General features: G+C 40.8%; 1 long non-coding RNA gene across 1 annotated transcript; it reads left to right on the plus strand.

Moving 5' to 3' along the window:
- The first annotated feature begins 5,237 nt into the window (after window positions 1-5,237).
- Window positions 5,238-13,546, plus strand: LOC142842575 (uncharacterized). Its single transcript, XR_012909403.1, has 3 exons — window positions 5,238-5,512; window positions 8,693-8,988; window positions 9,079-13,546. It is a non-coding gene; the product is annotated as an uncharacterized LOC142842575 (long non-coding RNA).
- Window positions 13,547-13,910: the final 364 nt, after the last annotated feature.

Genomic DNA, 13,910 nt, shown 5'->3' on the forward strand with positions numbered 1-13,910 from the left:
TGCTCCAGAAGTTGAGGAGGACTAACTCAGAGCCTAGTCAGCAACCTTCTGGGGTTGCTGGATAAATCTGTCGAGCTCTAAACTTCAGAAAGTAAGTTGAGTGTACCGCCCATAAACAATCTGCATCAACGTTAGGAGAAAGGCTGGAGCCAGGCTTTGCGAGTTCTGGACAAGTGGATGAGCGAACTCTTGGCCATTGCCACCCTCAGGCCTCCCTTGTAAACAAGACTGCTCATCTCTTAGTCAAAAACTCTTTAGAGAACCGTTCACATCCCCCTTTAAACCTAGTTCTGTGTTTGCCACGGAAGTATTCTGATTGTGATCTTGCTTCTTACATAACTTAGCAACCATGAGGAAAAGCTGAGTGTCTGCCCCCCACCTTCTGGAAACGTCTTTTATCTGCATTTCTAGCCGGCTACCTTGCCTTCTCCCTTCTGGTCTCTTGAATAAGAGTCCTACCTAGCACTAAATAAAGTTCCCACGCTACCATTTGCTTTCCCAGTGCTGAGAGTCAGCTTCTGCTTTATCAATGGGTGTGAATCCCAGAAGAAAAGACCCCGAGCAACTTCAGTGTGGCCCCTTTTTTTTGAAACTCACAGACTTTACATAGTGAGGTACCATAAAGTGGTAACCTTATGTATTCTCTGCGTCCCGCTTTAATCCCAGTACCGAAATGCAAAGCGCCCCCAGAGAACATATTGGATGCACATCCTCGGAAACCAAATGAACAAGATAAAGTTTGAACGACAGATGAAATCCCTTAGGTACATTTTATTTATTTAAGCCAAGACTTTTCAGAGTTCAGGCATCTATTTCAAGTTCAGAACCTATGATTAATATCTAAATTACTGATGAGCTGTGTTCCTGGTCCCGACTATTGCTGAGCAATGGCACATCAGAACATGCTAGAGCTAGAGCGGCAAGATTTGCTTCTAAAGGACTGGGCTTACAAGGCAGGAGAAGGAGGCAGGAAGGAGGAGAGAGGGTGGGGGAGTCTGCACGGCTGAATGATGAGGAGCCTGTTATTCTCACACTACAAAATCAAAGGCAGGCATCGCTGCTCCCTTCCCACACCTGAGATGTTTGTCACTAAACCACTTCCTTCTCTGAAGTGGGTGGAGACAGTCACTTCTTTGTTCTGAATTCCACATCCTATTCTGTTTTCCAAACCATCTCCTGGCTGCTCTCTGCTCACCATCCCCAGAAGCACCCACTTTCCTGCAGGACTTGCAGTTTGCCAGAAAGGAGATTGCAGGGGAAGGGGAGCAGGCTCTTTCCAAGGGTATGGTAAGACCCGTTGAAATTCAAAGCCTATGTTTCCAAGTTTCTGACTTTCCCCCCAACATGAAAGGCAAATAAAGTAGTGGACATCATGATAAATGCTATTGATCTCATTGATCCATCTTTAAAGCAAGTGTGTGGATGGAGTTGACAACCTGACCTGATGTCAGCGGGAAGCCTACCTGAAAATCACCTCACAGCCCTTCCAGCTACAGAATCGCATGACAGACTTCACTCATCCTGGGTCCCGAGGATTGGGAGTCTGGCTTTGAGTTTGGGCTTTGTTGAGCTTTAGTTTTCCTTTGCTGTTACAGATGTTTTAGTCATGCCAACCTCAGAGTAAAGGATGATGCAGAAAACCCTTGCTCATTTTGGAAGTGTTGGAAAAAGAATTAGAAGAAAATGACTCCTTGAATTCTCCAGGAAATGACATCACCCTGCTCAAGTACACAGCACTTTTCAGAGAGCCCATAGTCAAAGGCACAAGCTGTTCTGTGTGCTTGGAACTCACCAGGTTGGAGTTCTGGGAAGGAATTAGTCAATGGGAAGTTAGAGCACCAGGGTTGGGAAGGCAAGAGAGCAATGAGTGAGTTCTTGAGAGGGTTCCTAACTCATTTCCTTAAACTCATGCATTTCTATTGGCAAATTATCGCTGTCTGATGCCTTCTCGTTATGTTTTCAAATATTTTTACAAAGTAAAATCTGTTTCTCTTTTTTAGAGTTGACAAAAGAAACTGCCAGTTCTCAGGTTTTCTTGGGTAGGACTGAATATATATCCACTACTCAGTGTACATTAACCCTAGTTTTAAATAAAGCATATTTATGTAGGTTATATACAAGAGCATGTGAAGAAACCATTAGAGAAAGCACAATGAATTAAAGTCAATTTCCAGCCAACTACCTAGCAATCTTCCCTTTGGTGTCTTTAACAGAAGGCCTACCTAACACCAAATAACATTCCTGCAGGACCATCTTATTTTTTATTGCTGAGAGTTGGCTTCTGGTTCATCAGTAGGTGTGAATATAAACATGGTCCCAAAGATTTTCAGAGAAAAATTGGTCATTGAAAAATAGACAAATAAAAAATGCATATACCTTTTTTTTTAGTGGCATTAAAGGAAGCATGACTCCATGGCCACCATGCAAAAAGAAAAAACAAGACAAACAAACAAAAAACCCCACAAAGTTACAAAGGGAGAACATAAGAAAAAGGCAAATTTTTAAAAATTAAAATTTAAAAATGCAAAAAAAAAACCCTGAGAATGTTGGTACACACCTTTAAGCCCCAAACTGGGGAGTCAGAGGCAGGAGGATCTTTGTATGTTAAAGGCTTGCCAGATCTACATATGCAGAATTCTACTAATGATTAACTAGTATTCTCTTTCTTCTTTGATTACAGTCTCTCAATATTTTCCACATAGCCCTCTAAGGATGCTTCAAAATGATCCCCAACGTTTTACTGTTTATTTAATTATTGCTACTTGGTTGCAATAGATGCCATGTATTCTGACTTCTTTCTAAATACATTAAGCAAACACTGTCTCCGTGTATGATTTATAGCATGTCTTGTAAATATATGAGATTTTAAAATTTATTCTTATGTGTACATGTGTGTGTGTCTATGTGTGCTCAGTGTGTGTGCAGGTACTTACAGATTTCGGAAGAGGGCATCAGGTCCTCAACAACTATAGCTACAGGCATTGTGAACCGCCATGTGGGTACTGAGAACTGAACTTGGGTCTTCTGCAAGAGCAGCAAGTGCTCTTAACTACTGAACGATCTCTCCAGCCCCATGAAATTCTAAATCAGTATGAATATTTTATGTCATATCTTCTTATGGATGATCTACATCAGCAATTCAATAAATTAAAAAATTTTTACAACTTTAGTAACATGTTACTCTCAAATAAAACTGTCAAAGTCACTGTAAAACAAACAAAGTAAGATGTAAAACTAGAGAAATTCCTTCTGGCTTTGAGAGTCTCTGTTGAGAAATCGGGTGTAATTCTAATAGGTCTGCATTTGTATGTTACTTGGCCTTTGTCCCTTTCAGCTTTTAATATTCTTTATTTGTTCTGTGTTTAGTGTTTTGATTATTATGTGGCAAGGGAACTTCTTTTCTGGTCCAATCTATTTGATGTTCTGTAAGCTTCTTGTATCTTTATAGGCATGTCCTTCTTTGGGAAAATTTTCTTCTATGATTTGGTTAAAAATATTTTTTGGGCCTATGAGCTAAGATTATTCTGCTTCTTATATTGCTATTATTCTTAGGTTTTGGTCTTTTTCACAGTTTCTTAGATTTACGGTATATTTTGTGTTAGAATTTTTTTAGATTTAACATTTTCTTTGAATAATGTGTATCTTTCTTCTATCATATCTTCCGTGCCTGAGATTCTCTCTTCCATCTCTTATATTCTGTTGATGATGCTTGCATCTCTCCTGCCTGTTGGCTTACTGTGGGAGTTTGAACGTATTTGGCCCCCATAAACTCATAGGGAGTGTACTACTGGGAGGTGTCGCCTTGTTGAGGAAAGCGTGGTGTTTTTGGAGGAAGCTGGATGATACGTGCCTTTGATCCAGGCCTTGAGACTGAAGGGCACACCTTTAACCTGCTACACATTCTGTTGGAAGTGTGTCACTGTGGGGGTGGGCTTTGAAGTCTTTTTCCCAAGCTTCCCTCGGTGTGACTTCCTGTTGCCTGCACGATGTAGGACACTCAGCTGTTTCTACAGTGTCATGCCTGCCTGCAGGCCACCATGCTCCCTACCATGGTGGACTGGACTTCGGACCTGTATGTGACCCACAATTAAATGTTTGCTTTATGAGCGTTTTCATCATCATGGTGTCTCTTCACAGCAATAGAAACCTAACTAAAACACTTACTTACAATTCCCACTTCCAGAATTGCCTCGATTTGCGTATTCTTTATTGTGTCTATTTCCATTTTCAGGTCTTGTACATTTATTTATTTCCTCCAACTGTTTTTTTTTTCTAGGCTTCTTTAAGAGATATATTAATCTTCTCCAATTTGTGTTTTCCTGGCTTTCATTAAGGGATTTATTCATGTCTTCTCTAAGGACCTCTATCATCTTCATAAAGCTGGTTCTAAGGTCATTTTCTTGTGCTTTAGCAGTGTTAGAATTTTCAGAGTTTGCTGTAGTAGGATAGCTGGGCTGTGGTGGTGACATATTGCCCTGGTTAGTGTTGACTGTGTCTTATACTGGCATCTAGGCATCTGAGTTTGGGGTGATTATAGGTCTAGGTGCTTATTTCTGAGTTTGTCCCTTTTAAACGTGTGTTTCTTTCTTGGTTTCTGCTTCTGCTTTGGTCTTCTAGTCTTTGTGATCTGGATTTCTGGCAACTAGCAATCAGTATCCATCCTAACTGGAGGCTCGGCTTCTAGCAACAAACAAGGCCTCTGGTCCAGCATGGGTTCTCCTCCTGAATTGGGGGGGGGGACACAACACAGTGATAAGGAGGGGAGTGGGGATTGGGGATAGTGTTGGGGGGGCATGGAGAGAGTGGAGGAAGTCCCAGGGTGGCCCACCTATCTAGAGTTCTGGCAGCCTGTGTGGTCTCTAGTCTAGCAGGGAGCCTCTGCCTGAGTTCACCTATCTGTTCTTCTGACTGGCATGGTCTGCAGCTATTCCTCTGACCTGCATTGCCTGCACCTGAACCACAGTTACCCATTATTTTAAGCTAAGTTGAGCCCTATCAATCCCAATGTGTTATTCGCCCTAATCTCCAGCCCCTTGCAAAGTGACTATACGTGGTGAAAGGGCATTGAAAGTGGTAATTAAGTTAAACATTAAGACTGGTCTTGACACAAGCTGCTCATATCCCTTTAAGGAGAGGAGATTAAAGCGTGGAGGACGGGGAGCTGATGTAAGAAAACACTGAGAGGTCAGCTCTCTGCCTGCCAAGAAGAGGCCTTCAGAAGAAACAAGGTAACACATTAGTGTTGGCCCTTTGGTCTCCATGACAGCGCACCATAAATGTGGGTGGTACCAGGGCTGGAGACGGAATCGAAAGGAGAAATCTAAGGCCATCGTTCTCTGCTTCCGGACTGTCGAACTCAGGCTACTACACCCTGCTCTACGTTTCTCCATGTTGTAGAAAACTGCTTTTTTTCCCCAGGCTGTGTCCTCCCCTGGGAGACTCCGTTTTATGCCCCATTTTTAAGGAGAAGGATAAGAGCAGCCGCAGAGCGGAGCCAGAATTGGCATGCTGAGTGAGTAGAAACAGAGGCGGCCGGTGGGTTCGCTGGGGTAAATTAAGACTGTAGGGGGCACGTGGTGCGTTAAAAATGTACCAGGGAAACCAGGTCCAAGAACATATCAGGCAGCTGGCCTGAGGGAGAAGTGTGTGTGTGTGTGTGTGTGTGTGTGTGTGTGTGTGTGTGTGTCCACGTTGGCCAGGCTGCTAAAGTAGACGGATTAAATAACAAATTGTTATCATCGAAACCCATAAACCTTGTGAATTTATTGTTCTTCAATAGTTCCTGACATTTCAGAAAGACACAAGTGTGTTTGTCTGTGTACCCAGTATGATGCCCTCATGGCAGATCGTGGGTGCGTTGTGACCAGCCTCCTCCTGCTCCTCACCGTAGCTTTCCTGCCATGACGAACTGTGTCTGCTGGAACCATGAGCCAGATGAACACATCCTTCCTTAAATTTTTTTCAAGCACGACTTTCTTTCTCCCAGACGCAGTGGAGACAGCATTTCCCCGTGCTTGCCGGTTTCTGGAGACTGCCCACATGCCTTAGCTCACGGTTCCATCCTCCGTCTTCTACTTCATCACTGCAGAGTCTGGTCCTTTTCACTCTTCCTCATGCCCCTCTGCTCTTCTGTATGTCTCTGAATCTGGTATCCTACGTAGACATCGAGCCCAGCCACGGAACCTAGCTTAGTCTCTCTCACTACAACATGCTTGTTAGAAACCTGTTTTGTTTTTTTAAAAAAAAATATTTATTTATTTATCATGTATACAATATTCTGTCTGTGTGTATGCCTGCAGGCCAGCAGAGGGCACCAGACCCCATTACAGATGGTTGTGAGCCACCATGTGGTTGCTGGGAATTGAACTCAGGACCTTTGGAAGAGCAGGCAATGCTCTTAACCTCTGAGCCATCTCTCCAGCCCAGAAACCTGTTTTTCTGCCATCTTCACTTCCCACTGGGATGTCACCTCCCCTGTTCACCTGTTCATAGGATGTGTGTCATTACTCCACCTCCACCTACCAGAGCTCCACAGTCTCAGCTTTGACCTATAAGGCAGATGAATTCTTCAGTCTGCAAACCTACTTCCTACCCTGTCTTTTACAAAACACCTGAACTAGGAATATCACATCTAAAGACTAATTAGAAATCTTCAGCTTAATAGCTTGATACAAAAAATAGCACTTAACATAAGAATAAAGCCTGATCATGGCTAAAATAGATTGCGGTTTTCTATCTTATATAAAAGAGTCAAAAGTAGGAGAGGATGGGAGAATGCAGAAAAGATGGAGAAGATATATATAAGTTTCACTAGATCTTTTTTTTAAAAAAAAGATTTATTTATTTATTATGTACAACTTTCTGCCTCCGTGTATACCCACACACCAGAGGAGGGCGCCAGATCTCATTACAGATGGCTGTGAACCACCATGTGGTTGCTGGGAATTGAACTCAGGACCTCTGGAAGAGCAGGCAGTGCTCTTAACCTCTGAGCCATCTCTTCAGGCCCTCACTAGATCTTTATAAACAAAAATAGCACGTCCATTCAGCTCCTAAAATCAAAGTTTGTTACATTTAGCAAAATGTGCTGTATATATGAAGGCCTGTTGTGAATAGAATTGCTGTAGAAAAAAAAAAGAACAGAGGTTGCATGCACTTCTGGAAGACATCACAAAAGAGATAAACAAAACCTATAGGCTGAAAATCTGGGATAATAAATTCCAAAGGTGAAAGTCCAAGCTGTAGATCCCCGAGAAACAGCACAAATTGCCTCTCAGAAGCTCACAAAACTCAAGAGAAAGCATCCAAGTCAAATTTACTTGGTTTTGAAGATCTGAAAATCCCCAGCTATAAAGCTATGACTACATCATGAATCTGTCCTCTTTGCCCCAAATTGCATTCTTTTATAAACATGCCTGTTTTCCCTAGCATTCCAAAGGCTCTCTTTTCATTTGCAGACTCTTTGTCTTAGTAATATCATTTGCCCTCATTCATATCCAGAAGGAATGGATTGTTCATTGACTAAGCCACAAGGGAAAAAAAGGGGGAAAGTCAAAAGAGAGAGAGAGAGAGAGAGAGAGAGAGAGAGAGAGAGAGAACAGAGAGATGAGGGGAAGAAAAGAAAGAAAGAAAGAAAGAAAGAAAGAAAGAAAGAAAGAAGACAGAAAGAAGACAGAAAGAAGACAGAAAGGAGAGAAGGAAGGAAGGAAGGAAGGAAGGAAGGAAGGAAGGAAGGAAGGAAGGAAGGAAGGAAGGAAGGAAGAGGGTCAATGTTTGTAGGTATATATCAGAAATCAAATGGAAACTAGAAGCAATTTCATGGAGCAATGTGTCCAGGATGACATGAAGGGGAACAGACACCAATTTTGGCCAGGTTAAGAACATCAAAAATATTTTCAGAACTATTGGTTAGATTTCCTGTTCTAAAATGAATAGTCATTCCTGTGGTGCTCAATTGCGCTGTTCGGGACGGAGATGTTCAAAGCAATCAGTTTCCCGAACTGTTTGCCAAATTAAAACCATGTTGGTGTCTGACACCTCATTTTTCCAGAAGTTTGGAAATGATACATAGCGAGAGGAGACTGGTCTCCAAGTTAGAGGGAGTTCACAGCTCTGGAGGGAGCAAATAGAAGCCAATCGCCCCCACTCAGGGAGGAAATGCTTCCCAACACCTACATATTAAAAAAATAATAAGTTGTGTTTTATGTGTTTAAAACCAAAAGCAGCTTGGAAAACTGTCAGCCAGTACACTACAGCTTCTTTTCTCACAGTGTTTTCTCTGATTTCCCTGGATCTAATTCCTCCCTTCGATATCCAACTCTCTATTTATCCTGAGTCAGAGCACTTATTCCCCTTAATAAAAGCCCTGGAGAAGGATACTCGGCCAGCGTTTCGAGGACCTCCACTGAAATGAGTCAGAGGCATAGAGAAGGCTTTGTACTTTGTTTCTAATTCGACAGAGACCTCTATATGAAACTTTAGAGGGACCGTCCTATGGGTGAGAGATTGAAATATTATGTGAATGCCAATCAATACCCTCTTTTAAACCTACATGGAGACCTAGTGTTAAATGACCAAAACGTAAAGATTATGAACGAGGTATTAAGATAATGATCTGATACATTCATAAAAGAGCCAGGATGGGTTTTTTTCAGATTAATTTTTTTAATTTGTTTAAATTATGTGTTTGCAGGTATGTGCCCATGAGTGTGGTACCCACAAAGCTGGAGTTACAGACAGTTGTGAGCCCTCTGCTGTGGTGATTGGAACTGAACTCAAGTCCTCTGGAAAAGCACCATGTGCTTAACCATTGAACCATCTGGCCAGTCCTTCAACTCTCCCCCACCTTTTCTTCTCTTTTGCATGAGAATGAGTGGCCATTTTCTCTCTAAATCTATACTCTCTTTTTGTAGAGTGTCATTATATATACCAGGAATACCTCGAATTTATGATTCTCCTGTTTTAGCTTCCCCAAGACTAAGCTCACAGGTACGAATCACTGAATACAGCATGAAAAAAAATCACTATTTAAAACCGTGGTTTATATGTGCTGTTTATTATCTCACTCTCTTTCTACAGTAAGGCTAGAACGTCCACTGAAAACTGGAGACTGCTCCATGGCAAGCAAATGGTTCCCTCTCAGATATCTGTGTGAAGAAGACTTGGGCAGCTCCCATTCACAGCTCAACAGATTCGGCAGACAAATGAATTCATTATGGTCTCACAATTATGAGTTCAAATGTCTGTATTGCAAAATTTCACTGCTCCTCCTAATCCTTGCTAAACGCTTGACTTGGTTTGTAAGATATAAAACTGGAATGGACAATACTGTTTAAGATGGTCCATATGTTCTCTGATGAGAAGAAAGGATTAAGTTTCTGATTTTGTCTAACTTAGGATGTTTTCTGAATCTTTGCTCTATGTTAAGAATCTAGGTTGAAGTTCAGGAACAAATTCTCTCATCTCTTCCTTTCTTCTCTCCTGCCCACAAAAGTTTAACTTAAAGGGTGGCAGCACATGGTTTAAGGCAGGTGTGATAAAGTGACATTAAGTCAGGAAAATGATAAGTGAATTCAAAGACTTTACTGAGAACCCAAGAGATGCTTATGTAAACCACACTTGGTATTATCTACTACTAAATACAAGCTTTTGCCTCAGTGAGATGCAAAAGCAAGTCCCTCTAAATGTGTAAATATTATTCTAAATGAAGATATTCCTAGAGATTTTCATCTTCTCAGCCACCTAAATATCATTCTTACTCCCTAAATATCATTCTCATTGGTCTACCTGCATCCAGCTTTCCTTCTGCTCTGCAAGCCAGGCCAGCATTATCAACTTCACAATAGCAGCCAATCCTCACTAGATTCTGTGTTTCCAAGTTTGAACTTTTCAGCTCTTTTATTTTATAGGTTTTAGAGTCTACTATGTCACTCTTTTTAAAGTATTCATTCTTTTAAAAACAATTATGACATTTCACAGTACCTAGGTGTAGGAGGAGGCCACTTGTTTGCCCCAGCAGCCCAGAACCAAAGTAACCACACAGAAATTGTATTAATTAAAACACTGCTTGGCCCATTAGCTCTAGGTTCTTATTGGCTAACTCTTATATTAATTTAACCCACTTCTATTAATCTGTATATCGCCATGTGGCAGTGACTTACTGTCAAAGGTTCAGTACATCTATCTCCTGTATCTCCATGGCGTCTCCCTGACTCCATCCTTCTTTCTGCCAGCATTCAGTCCAGTCCTTCCCGCCTACCTAAGTTCTGCCCTATCAACAGGCCAACACAGTTTCTTTATTCATTAATGGTAATCATAGCACACATCACCTAGTAAGCAGATGTCAAAGTTTATCATAATTAATGTAACCTTCCATGATCTCAGTTGTCCCCTTTCTCCAAGCTCATCCCTTGACAAGATTTCCACTCACTCCATGACTTGGGAATAGAACTTCCTGGAATGTTCTATCTATTGATCATTCCATACCTTCTATCACTCCTCCCTTTCCTGTCTTCTGGGTAGCTATTCCTTATCCTTCAGGCTCAGTCAGATATCCTTCTTTTAGAAAGTCCTCTCTGGCCACTAGGTTATGTCAGGCTTCACAGCCCTTGCACCCAGCCTTTTCTTTATACCATTCACCAGATGTTAAAAGGAGTGACATTGCATTGTCTTCCTGATCACCTATGAGGTCTTCCACGAACATAATTTGAAAGTGAAGTATTAACATAGACAATGCTCAATAAATATGTGTTGAGTTAATGCCCACGAGCTCCAAAGACAATTACACTGAAAAGAAACATTGCAAAAGTCTAAGGTGCAGTTGTATGCTGCACTTACACTTCTCTGGACATATTGCTTCTTTGTTCCATCAAGAACAATGAATTCATGGCATACAATGAGATCAGATTCTCATGAAAAAAAAAACTGATTAATAATATAATTGTTAAATCCTTTAAATAACCCAATTGTGAAATATATAGAGAAAACAACTCATTAATATTCTACCAAACTTACTAAAGAAGCAAGCAAAAGTGGTCCCTTATCTGCTTCATAATGAATTTTATTGGATCCAAAATATATTTAATGCAGATACCATATAATAAAATATAAACTTCTAGATGAACTTATACATTTTATCATAAAAGATTTTTAGAAAAGGTAAAGATTGCAGGACAGTCAAATGGTCAGTTTGACTTGGAAGCTTACCCTCAAGCTTGATGACCTGACTCAAGTCCCTAAGACCTACATGGTGGTAGAATGGAACTGAGTCCCCAAATTTATCCTTTGACCTCTACACATTTGCTATGACATGGACACACATATGTCTGTGAGTTTGGGTTTGTACACACGCATTCACAGAAACATACACACGCATACACAAAATAAGTGTAATAAGCAAAAATAAACCAAACATCTTAAAATTTACAGAGGCAAATTTCAACCTCAGAAATTTAGATATGGCCGAAAGAACAGCAAATTAGAAAATTCTAAGTGGAAGAAACTATACTTGATGAAATTCTATGTGGATTTTCTAAATGCCAACATGTGTAAAGTAATCGATGCCACTGGAAACGAGTTTACAAGATTATGTTGTGTGGCCTTTCCTGGGAGAAAGGAACAAATGCCTATTCATCCCAGACAGGATACAAATGGACAGGCTTAGGAATTAATCCCACCCAGTACACATGAGAGAGCCAGTGAGGCTATTGAGCTATTTCAAGGATCCAGGATGACTTAAGGACCCATCGCTGCATCAGCCGCATCACCAAAGGACCCATGGCTGAGTCAGCCCTATTACCAAAAGGCCCCTCCAGACATGGATGACAGCTCACATAGGTTCTTGCCTTCAACGGTTCACAGGAAGCTGTGCTGCCCAGAGAGCCTCCTCTCTGAAGTAATTACTATCTGATGTCGAACACAGGTGAGGGAACTTGTGGATCTTGAGACGTTCTGAATTTAATGAACCTCCATCTGCAATGTGAGCTTCTCTGCTTCCTCCAAGAGGGAGTGCTTCAAGTCAAATGGAACAGCTCCAAAGCAGACAAAAGTGGAGAAAAGATAAAAATCCAAAATGGTTTGTTCTTGAGAGAAAATAGAGCACTTAAGTATGTTAAGTGACTTTTATCTGAATATTTTGACCGGGTATATTATTAAGCATAAATATATTTATACATTTACATGTGGTTAATGTATTAATATCTTTAAAGCAGAGAATAGTATCAGATATGCCAATGGAATCGGATGGAAATCTTTTGTGATGTAAGTCTTGTCCTTTAGGATCAATCTCACAGGCTCATAGGGATGTCAAATGAGAATCAAAGAATTGTTTGGCGAACCCTCTCTACAGTTTTCTGTCACTATTCTGACTCATAAAAGCCTCCGGACATGCTGCTCTGACCCTCTGTGTCCATCTAAGGTGACATCTATAATCTTAGAGTTACAGGTATTCCAAGAAGAAAATCTCCTTTTAGTCAGAAATGGCCATTTGCTTGCTTTCTGTTCTCAGACAGGTCAAATCAATTACAACTCAGATCTCATTACTGACATTTCTGAAAATCCAAATGAAAGGTCACATCCCAAACAACCAAGCTACCATCTATGTGATGAAACCATGGCACGGCACAAGAAAACTGGCAAAGATGTCTTTGGTCAGATAGGCAGACTGCAGAATCTGCAGGGGCTGGCAATAAAGTTCACTGAAATTTCAGCAATGAGGAGTGCCTGCTTGCCCGTGAGTGGAGAAAGAATGTTAGCCTAGCTCTGAGAACAACTGGCTTTGTTAACCCACTTGGAATCCCTAATATAGAATGCAGATGACAGACCCCAATTGTCACACAGTGTGACAGAAACACTGAAGCACAATGCATAGCAATACCAAGATTTCTGTGGTCTATAAAAAGTCAGTTCATGAGAATACATTGAGGGTGGGGGCCAGAAAAACAGAAAGAGCTGTGTTCAATCAGGAGGAAATGGAGACAATTATACTTATGTATTTTTATAGAGAAAGGAAAGAGGCTATTTAGAGCCTTTTGGTAAACATCAGCTCCGAGAAGCACATGACTGTATCTCTCTGAGGATATTGTGAAGTTTCAGAGAGGGAATGAGTCACTAAGAGGAGCCTATTCTGTCGAGAGTGTCCCTAATCAGACACTGGGGCCAAAAGGATGTAGTAGGTTTTCATTCCCTTGTTTACAGATCAAGACCCTGAAATCTAGCTAGGTTGTGTCATGTTCCTTTTTTTTTCATTTTTGATGAACAAAAACTCATTATCCAAAGTTATCATACCTGATAAAGTTTGTCAGAGAGAAAGAGCAGGAATCTTAAAACAGTCTTCAAGAAACTGATAATGGCAACAATAATGGTTTTCAGTTACTATGTGTCATGATGTACAAGATGCTATGGCATGTGGTGTATTTTCATTACCCCTCTTGTTCCCTCAACGTTTAATAGTTAAGTCTATTTGTCCATACACTAAATATATTATCGAAGCTCACGAAGCAAGGATGTTTCCCATTCATTCAATACATAAATGCACATAAATAAATAATTGTGTTTCTGATTACTTGAAAAAATACAAACCTGGAAGAAATAAGTAGCATGGGGAAAATAGAAGAAAACTCTTTTTAAAGAAAGGTATGGGGTAAGATTTATCTAGGTGACAGCTGATGCTTGAAAAGAGACTAAAAACAATTGAAGAAAAGGTCCAGAAGGATGTTGGGAGTGGGATATTTGAGCCAGAAGAGAAAGTGTAAAATCTCTAGGTCAATGGGCTCTGTGGGGGAAGTATTAGTTTATCTTCCTCAATTGCAAACAAGAATAACACCATCATTCAGACTTGAATCCTTCCCTCAAGAAACTCGTTAAAGCATCCACTCTAATAAAAAGAGGGAGAAGTAAATTATAACTCAAAA

Source organism: Microtus pennsylvanicus, chromosome 1 (genome assembly GCF_037038515.1).
Source record: "Microtus pennsylvanicus isolate mMicPen1 chromosome 1, mMicPen1.hap1, whole genome shotgun sequence".
Classification (NCBI taxonomy): Eukaryota; Metazoa; Chordata; class Mammalia; order Rodentia; family Cricetidae; genus Microtus; species Microtus pennsylvanicus.